This window comes from Delphinapterus leucas, chromosome 15, assembly GCF_059928025.1.
Source record: "Delphinapterus leucas isolate spDelLeu-1000000601 "Yukka" chromosome 15, BTC_Dleu_Yukka2, whole genome shotgun sequence".
In the NCBI taxonomy this organism is placed as follows: domain Eukaryota; kingdom Metazoa; phylum Chordata; class Mammalia; order Artiodactyla; family Monodontidae; genus Delphinapterus; species Delphinapterus leucas.
The window spans coordinates 54,614,559-54,624,786 of NC_143143.1; the positions used below are offsets into that span (position 1 = coordinate 54,614,559).

Sequence of the window (10,228 nt, forward strand, 5' to 3'; positions counted from 1 at the left end):
TTAAATGAAACAGAAATGGTTTTTTCCCTCCCCAGAGACTTATGGAGATAGATAGATACATGTATATGGATGTTGGTAGATGCGCATACATACATATATGTGCACACACATCCACATGGAGACAGAGAGAACACACTGTCCATATGAACTGTAACAAAGTTTAGTGCAGGGCTTAGACCAGTCCTCATTGCATTAGTGTCACTCCTTGTCAAATGTATTTTAAAGTGCCTTTTTTTGGTGGTTATTAATGCTGGTTTGTTGAGCTCTGGCATGACTAGGTGGTTAGCCTTTCTAAGCTCTGAAAAAGTGTAATTAAATTATTTGGTCATCTGCAGCCAAGAAAAGTGTTTAGAGGAAGCCACAGCTCTTGCCCATTGAGAGTCTGAGTCTTGCTCACTAAACATGCTCATCGTGTGTATTGTTCATGTCGTTATAGAATAGATGCAATCATCCAGCAAGGGGCATCTCAGAAAAAAAAAAGAAATTGCTTTTTCCTAATAGCATGTACTATTCTAAAAATGGCCAGTGTGGTTACCAACAACTACAGTTCTGATTCCTTTTTCTTAAAACAATTGCTTTTAAAGAATAAAAGCATTTCCTACTGTGATCCGTCTGACTTACATGAATGATGCTGTCAGTGATGCCGCATTCATTGGCTTTCAGCTGATTGTGACACATGGTCTTTGTAAGAAAACATACCTGGATTGGCATGTCACTGAACATGTCCTTGCAAACAGTTGTCACTCACATGCAACCAGTCAAGTTTGGTCGAAGAGAACACAGTATATGCACAGACTAGATTCAGTAGTGGCTGGTCTCCACTGGTCACTGTTGTTAGAACCATCTCTTACTTGAAACTCAACCAGTTTTCAAGTCCCATCTCATTCCATTCAGTGTGGGGGTCTGCACTGCCAAGGACGTGTGCGCCCATATAGCTGCCCCTGGAGTTGACTTGTGGACTTTTGCACCAGGTTAACTTAAAGTTAACCTTTACTTGTTAATGTTTTCTCATTCATGTAATTTATTTCATCTTTGAGTACTGATGATTTAATTCAGTGGTTTGAAAATTTAGTGTGCACCAGAATCCCCTGGGGGGCTTATTAAAACACTGATTGCTGGGCTCCACTGAGTTTCTAAGTATTAAGTCTGCAATGGGGTCGGAAATTTGCATTTCTAAGTTTCCAGGTGACACTAGTGCTGCTGGGCCGGAACCCACTCCTTGAGAAACACTTCTGTGTATACACACATATCAAGAGTGTCTTGTTTATAAAGTGGACATCCACCTTTGGAGCACATGAGTGGGTAATTCTATGACTACTAGACATCCAGTCACCAGGAGAGCTATGTGAAATAGCAGTTTAATGAGTGGCCATCAAAAAGTAAAGACAAAATCATTATGTGATGTCCATCTTACTTCTCCATTGGATTAGGGTACTTGGGAATATACAGTGGTGCCAGTTAGAAGATTTTTTAGCATAAAGGTACATTAAAATTGTATGACGTTTTATTGAGTTGTAATTGACATAATAACATTGTGTAAATTTAAGGTGTTCAGTGTTGATTTGATGCAGTTATGTATTGCAGAATTAGCTAACACCACCACCTGTGACATACCATTTGGGTTGGGGGCGAGAACATTAAAAATGTACTCTCTTAGCAACTTTCCAGTATATAATTATGGTTAATTATAATCACTATGCTCTACATTAAATCGCCAGAATGTATACATTCTTAAATCGCCAGAATGTATTCATCTTATAACTGAAAGTTTGTGCCTTGTGACCAGTATCTCCCCATTTCCCCCACCGCCCAGCCCCTGGCAGTCACCATTTTACTTTGTTTCTATGAGTTTGATTTTTTTAGATTCCTCATATAAGTGACATCATACAGTATTTGGCTTATTTCACTTAGCATAATGCCCTCAGAGTCTATCCATGTTGTCACAAGTGTCAGGATTTCCCTCTTTCTTGTGGCTGAATAATATTCCATTGTATATATGTGCCACATCTTTATCCATTCATCTGTTGGTGGACACTTAGGTTGTTTCCATATCTTGTCTATTGTGAATAATGCTGCAATGAACATGGGAGTGCAAATATCTCTTCAAGATACTGATTTCATTTTCTTTGGATATATATTCACATACAAAAAGTCTACGCTTTTACACTCCCCCTACATTTTGTATTTTTGATGTTTTGTCTTTTTCATGTTGTGTGTCCATTAATAAATTATTGTAGTTATATTTTAATACTTTTGTCTTTATAAATGACTTACCCACCACTATTACAATATTAGCATATTCTGAATTTAACTCTATATTTTACCTTTGTAAGTGAATTTTATACTTTCATATGTTCTCATGTTACTAAATAGCTTATTAGTAGCTTTCATTTCAGCTTGAAAAACTCCCTTTAGCATTTCTTGTAAGGCTGATCTAGTGGTGATAAACTTCAGCTTTTGTTTGTTTGGAAAATTCTATCCTTCAATTCTGAAGGACAACTTTGCTGCATATAGTATTCTTGGTTGGCAGTTTTTTCTTTCAGCACTTTGAATATATCATCCCACTTGTTTCTGGCCTGTAAAGTTTCTGCTGAAAAATCTACTTGTAGTCTTATGGGGGTTCTCTTGTACGTAACAAGTTGCTTTTCTCTTGTTGCTTTTAAGTCTCTCTCCTTGCCTTTAACTTTTGACAATTTAATCGTAATGTGTGTCAGTATAGGTTCATCTAATTTGGTACTCTTTGAGTTTCCTTTATCTGGATGTCTGGTTTTTTTTCCTCCAAGTTAGGGAACTTTTCATCCATTATTTCTTTGAATAAGCTTTCTGCTCCTTTCTCTCTCTCTTCTCCTAGAACCTCTATAATGTGTATATTGGTCCACTTGATGGTATCTCAGGTCTCCTAAGATATGTTCACTCTTTTTCATTCTTATTTTCTTTTTGTTGCTCTGACTGGATGAATTCCACCGGACTGTCTTTGAGTTCATTGCTCCTTTCTTCTGTTTGATTGAGTCTGCTATGAACCCCTCTGTTGAATTTTTCAGTTTAGTTATTGTATTATTCAATATTCAATTATTCTGTTTGGTAGTTATATTTTCTGTCTGTTTTGAAGTTCTCACTTTATTTATGAATTGCTCTCCTGACCTTGGTGGGCATCTTTATGACCATTATTTTGAACTCTATCAGGTAAAATCACTTATCTCTTTCATGAAGATCTGTTTCTGGAGATTTTGTGTGTTCTTTTGTTTAGAACATATTCCTCTGTTTATTTTCTTTCACTCTCAGTCTTGGTGCCTGCACATTAGATACAATAGCCACCTCTCACAGTCTTGACAGAATGATCTCATATAGGAGATAAACCTCATCAATTAGCCCAGTCTGAGCTCTTGGTTGTCTCTCAAGGCTTTCTGATCTCCAAGCTACTTGAAGAGCAACTGATAAGCTGTTAAGTACCCCTGACTTTGTTCTTAGTGGCTCCCAATAATTGAGGGTGTGCCATGACCCATCAATATCCCAAAGGGTAGAATTGCTGTCAACACCTAGATGCAGGCTGATTAGAAGTGGATCCTCAGGCAGCAGCTGGGAAAGTATGTAGTTAAGCCCTTTCCAGGGAGAAACTGGGAGGTGAGCATTTTTTGCCTGCTCCCTCTACACTGAACCCAGATATATAGCTGCAGGGGGTGCTCCTGCACCCATATAAAAACTTCTTTGCTAAAGTCCTGTGGGACTCGTGAATGCAGTTCTCATTGGCTATTAGATTTGGGGTTTTATTCCTTGGGTGGCAGCTGGGATGCCAGACATGCATACAAGCTCCTTCCAGAGAGGTTGGCAATCGGATAATGTTGGGGCAAACCAGAGGTGGAAAGTAGGGAAAGTGCTCATAGACTCTGGTGGCCCTGGATCACAGCCAGTCCCTAAATGTGTGCTAAATTGAAGCCTAGCGCTCAAGCAGCAGCTTGTAAAGTGTGTAGTCACACCCTCAGGGAAAGGCTGGGAGATGGGTATTGTTCTCTGCTACTTCTGCACTGAGCCCTGGGGGGTGGCCACAGCAGCAAGTGTTTGGTTGCCATTAAGAACTGCTACTTTGTTTGCTACAGTCCTGTGGGCCTCATGGACCTAAACCGCCTTGGATTTCAGAGCTAGGTCTTTAGCAGGCCCGTTGGTTCCTTGAGTGGGACTCTTAAATGTTGGGGTGCTATGTTGTGGTCCAAACCCTGTGGCCCTCAGGGAGAGGCTGGGAGTTGGGGTTGGCATTTCCCTCTCAACTGTACAGTACCGTGGCAAGGATGAAGTTGAGAACATTCATTGTATCCGAATGAGGGATGAGGGAGTTCAGGACCCTTCTATGTTGCCATCTTGGTCCCCTCTCATATGAAGCAGATTTTTTTGTTTTCTGTTTTTTGTTTTTGGCCGCACTGCGTGGCTTGAGGTATCTTAATTCACCGACCAGGGATCAAACCCAGGCCCCCTGCAGTGGAAGCTAGGAGCCCTAACCACTGGACCACCAGGGAATTCCCTCATATGAACCAGATCTTAATGGGTAATCATTCATTTATTGGTTGTATATGGAAAAGCCAAAAATATATTCTTTTTTAATATGTATAAACTTTTGAAGAAAAAGGGTGTGTACATTTTGTTTTAAAGCATTTGTTGTTGGAGATTGTCATGCTGAGTGAAATAAATCAGACAGAGAAAGACAAGTATCATACGATGCTGCTTGTATGTGGAATCTAAGAAAATGGTACAGGTGAACTTGTTTGCAGGACAAGAGAGAGAGTCACAGACGTAGGGGGCCAACTCATGGTTGCCAGGGGGGAAAAGGGCAAGGGGGAGTGAATTGGGAGATTGGGACTGACATATGCACACTACTATATATAAGGTGGATGACTAATAGGAACCTACTCTATGGCACAGGGAGCTCTACTCAGTGCTTTGTGGTGACCTGTATGGGAAAAGAACCTAAAAAAGAGTGGCTTATATGTATATGTGTGACTGGTTCACTTTGCTGTGCAGCAGAAACTGGCACAACATTGTAAAACAACTATGCTACAATAAAAATTAATTTTAAAAAATAAAGCATTGATTGTAAATATTAACAATAGCAATAGTAAATACTAAGAAGCATGTCCTAAAAATCTGATTATTAAAATTCATGTTGTTCTAAATGGTCCTGATTTTGGACTCTATTTAACTAGTGCTAGAAAGGATCCAATTACATCTGATATCTTTACTAGAAATAGAATCTTGCCTCTGGGCTAGTATTAATTTTTGTAAAATAAATTACAGATTTTTCTTGGCCTTACGTAATACAGGTCAGATGGCAAGAAATGTGAGTACCTGAAGAGCAACTGATAAGCTGTTAATTACCCCCATTAACATTTATTAGGCACCCACTGTTTTTTGACCCTTTCTGAGGAAGTGCAAAATCTTCGAAGCATAGGAAATTAATGTGATGTACTCCCCCCTCCTTTTATTTTTGCCTCTTACAGTTCATTAGTAGCCTGGGCTTCTGGCATTTAAATGAGATATTAAAACAGGACTGGAAAGATTTAGACATTTCATTTTCACATTGCCAGAAAGTTAACAAGGTACTAAAGAAAACTTGTTTCAAAATGTGGGTGGCCTCAATATGTTGTATGTTGTTATCATTCTAAACCAGCACACTTGGAAAAGTAGAGAAATTAATCCAGAGGGCGGAGGAAGTGAGAGTGAAAAGTTATTTGCCTTCTGGGAGTATTTTCCACAAACAAATACGTGTAAGTGAGGTGGCCTCTCACAGTTCTTTTCCATCACCTGTGAGTGACACAAAGTAGCTGTAGGGCGACAGACTCAAGGAATAGAGGAGACAAAAATAAGAAAGAATATGCCTGCTTTAAACCAAGTGTCAGCAAGCCACAGCCCACAGACCCAATCTGGTGCACCGCCAGTTTTTTTGTATGGCCTCAAGATAAAAACAGTTTTTTCCATTTTTAAATGTTGGGATGGAGGCAAAAGAAGAATAATTTTGTGATATGTGAAAATTACATGAAATTCAAATTGCAGTGCCCATAAATGAAGTTTTATTGGAACACGGCTAGGCTAATTTGTTCAAGTATTGTCTGTCCATGGCTGCTTCCTGCTATGGCCAAGCTGAATAGTTGTGACAGAGACCATATGGCCTTCAAAGCCTAAAATATGTTCCATCTGGCCCTCTAAGGAAAAGTGTGCTGACCACAGATTTAAGTGAAGCGATGAATGGAACAGGAGGGCAGCATTTCGGAGCGTGGTGGGAACAAACAGAGCAGTGGCGCTGGGGCCCCAGGCACAGTCAGAGGGGCAGTCCCAGAGGGGATGGCTTCGTCCCAATGGCTGGGGACCCAAGAGCACTGGGATGCTATTATCTGTGAGAGAGAACTGCAAACTCTCCAAGAATATGGAGATACAGGATTAATCTCATTTGTAGAAGCGGGTATAGCTCGACTAAGGTAGATGCAAAAACACAAGATTCTACTGGATGGTTCAGTACTTGATAGTGAAACTGGAAATGGCAGAATTTGGTTTCCCTAACATTACTGGAATTGATACAGCTTTCCAGAAATATTATAGAGAAAGAAGGTTTATTAAGTTGAAGGTAGAAGACTTTTTGAATCTTTCTGCAAAGCTGCCTCGATTTCATACTAGTATTGCCAAAGGGACTATTGATGCCATAAGCCTTAATCCTAACAGTGCAATTGAGAAGGTGAAGCATTATGTGAAATCTCTTTCCAGAATGTTGAAAAGTGAAAGACTTTTTTCTAATAACCTAATATAATTTAACCAAGGAAACATTGCTAAATGAATTCAGTGAAGGATCTTAACTTCTCAAAGAGCTACCAACATCCAAGTTCAGCTTTGGAGGCAGATCTGGAAACAATGTTGCATCACTGGTTTTCCAAAAAATGTGAGACTTTTTATTGGACAAATTCACTTAGCTTTTTAAAGAAACTCCACAACAAAGTAAACCTGACACAGAAAATCCAAGGGTAATAAATGCTTAGTAATCACACAGGATGCACACGTTGTATAGATAGAATAGGTTAGTAAAAAAAAACAAACAAAAAAAACAAAACCATGAGCATGTAAGTGGTTGGTTTTTAGAGGTAAACCAAGAATAAAATTTTTCTTTTGTATTTAAAATGTAAATATTTTTCTTTCTGATTTAAAAAAAAATTCCTGTAACTGCTGAAACAGTTAAAAACTTTAAAGCAGTAAGTGAATTTACAGGAAAAAAAAAAGATGTAAAGTGAAATCCAAAGCTCTTTCTCAGTCCTCTAAACCTATTGGCAGCATTTGACCCCTCTCCGTGTGACAGTTTTCCTCTCCTGGTTCCCTGCTTCCTTTTTAGCCTTTTTTCCTCCATCTCTGTGGCTGGTTCCTCTTCATCTCTGAGATGAATGTTTAGGAAAATATCAGTGTGCCCCAGGGCTCAGCAACTGCACCTCTTCCTTTTTTTTGTCTATACTTGCTCCTGGGTGTAGGATGTTCAAGGGATTTGGGAACTGATAAAAGAAAAAGATAGAACCATGAGGTGGCAGGAGCGCATACCTACTTTATTGGGTGATGATGATGCTCTGACAGGTTTGCAAGGGCGGGGAGGGAGAGATGTTCCTCATAGCAGGAATCTGTCCAGAAGCTACACCAAGGGGGTTGCTACTCAAGGGGAGGAGGGCAAGAGAACTCCCAGGGAGAGGGGAGTCGGGGTGGTGCCTTTGGTGTCTAGGTAATGCCGCTCGGCACGGCAGGGAGTCGCTGAGTCAGAGAGGTCCAAGGGGCAGGAGTCTCACAGCTTATAAGGACTGAGGTCTGTCTTGTAGCCACATGGCTCTATCTTATCAATGGCCAGCAGATGCTAAGTATAGTTTGGCAGGGATATGCAAAGCAGATGGGCCCTGAATATCAAAAAATGTGCTCCTTTGGGCTATGTTTAAAATGAATGAATGTATAAAATTTGAGTCCGGCACTGACGGGCTTTTGAGCTAACAGTTCGCAGCCTACAGTGAAGAAATAAACAACTTTGGGGCAGATATACAGAGGTCATCTTTGGCTCATTTATATAACACTAGGTGATCTCACCCCATTTTGAGGCTTTATACGCCATCTTTGTGATGGTGACTCCCACACTGTCTTTAGCCGCCCTCTTCCTTGAGCTCCAGGCCCATACAACCTACTCAACACTTCCACTGGGCGTCTAGTCACATCTCAAACTTAACAAATCCCAACCTGAGTTCCGCATACCTCCCCTCTAAGCCAGTCCCTCCTGTAACCTTCCCCACCTCCCTTCTTCCCAGTTGCTCAGGACTGAAACCTTGGAATCATCCTTGATGCCTGTCTTTCCCTCCTGCCACACCAAATCCATCGGCCCTGCCTGTCATCTGCCTCCAAACTAGATCCTGAGTGTGACTACTTTTCCCCACCCCCAGTGCCACCACCCTGGTCCAAGCCATCACAATGACCCGCCAGGATGTTTTGCAGTGGCCTCCTTGCTGGTTTCTGTGTTTCTGCCCTCACTTCCCCTACAGCCTTCTCTCAACCCAGCAGCCACAGTGTTTTTATCATGTAAAGCAAATCATGTCAGTCCTCCAGAGAACTCTCCAATAGCTAAAGCAAAAGTCCTTACCAGGACCTACAAAGCCCTGCATGATCTGGACCCTTCCACCCTCTCTACCCTCATCCCCTATGACTGTCCCCCACGCTGCCTGCTTGTTCTTCTTCAAACGTGCCAACCACATTCCTGTTTCAGGGCCTTTGCATCTGCTGTTCCCTCCGCCTGAAGTGTCCTTCCCCAGGTGTCCATGTGGCTCATCCTGCTTCCTTTTGGTCTTCACTTTCTCACTGAGGCCTGTTATGTGTCCAAGTGACTAGCTCCTGAGCTAAAAATAGTAATTGTTGCATTTAGTTAATTATTTAGCACCTGAGATCTCCCAATTATATATATGTTACAATGATATGTTGTGGATTTTCATTTTGTAATGATAGGACACTTTCTCCCCTCCTGTCCCATCACTTGATAAAATATTAGAGACTGTGACAATTAAATACTCAAGTAAGAAAAAAAACTGTAAAGTAACTATAGATGGCTGCATCTGCAGAAGGATTTGGGAGGAGGGGCAGAGGCCATTTGTTTCTCATTATATCAGGTACATAGGGTGCCCTAACAAAGTACCACACGTGGGTGACTTAAAACAGAAATTTATTTCACAATTCTAGAGGCCAGAAGTTCCAAATCAAGGTGTCAGCAGGGCCACACTCCCCCTGACAGTTCTAGGGGGCAATCCTTCCTAGCCTCTTCCAGCTTCTGGTGACCCCAGGCGTTTCTTGGCTGGTGGCAGCATAATTCCAGCCTCTGCCACTGTCTTCACATGGACTTCTTCCCTGTATGTCTGTCTTCACATGGCATTCTTCTCTGTATGTGTCTGTATCTAAATTTCCCTCTTCATATTGGATATGGGCCCACCCTAATGACCCCATCGTAACTATTATAGATCGCATCTGCAGAAGCTCTATTTCCAAATAAGGTCACATTCACTGGTGCTGGGGGTTAGAACTTCAACATATCATTTTGAGGCACACAATTCAACTCATAACACTCACTCAATGTTTTGCCATCAACATATATTATTTTGATTAAAGGGGGAAAAAACAGTAACCCGGTCAGTCCTTGACTCTTTCTCAAAGAAATGGTGGCACCCAGAGGTCCTAACTGCACTCTGCTGGGCACCACGGCTCAGGTGGGATTCTCTTGGATGTCTCCTGCAACTTTGATAGGTCATTCATGCCTGCACATTCCCCTGCCCTGAAGTGTCAGCAAACTAAGATGAAAAGCTGTGCTAGAGCACAGGGCCTCACCAGGCAGTGGGCCAGGAGGAAGCTGTGTGAACCATTTCCAAGCCTGGGGCACCATGCAGAGCTGTGCTCCATATGCCAGCAGCTTCTCCTCATGAGCAGTGCCCACCGTGTGTGTGTGTGTGTGTGTGAGTATATGTGTGACTTGCCAGGCTGGTATTTGATGCATTGCAGTGTTTCTCTCATCCAGTAAGTAAATCCCTATTCATTTTGAGCCCCTTGAATTCTCTTTATTTAGGAAATGATTTTGTTTTCTACTGGACTGCAGTAGAGAAGGGGAGAGACATATTGCTTTGCATGTATTGTAACGTGTTAAGCATTTCCCAGTATCTTCTGTCAAGACACAGTAACACAAGAGATTATAAGTGCA

General features: G+C 41.4%; 1 pseudogene; it reads left to right on the forward strand.

The window, feature by feature from the left end:
- Positions 1 to 112: 112 nt before the first annotated feature.
- On the forward strand, positions 113 to 8,587 carry LOC149747458 (EEF1A lysine methyltransferase 2 pseudogene; annotated as a pseudogene).
- The last annotated feature ends 1,641 nt before the right edge of the window (positions 8,588 to 10,228 follow it).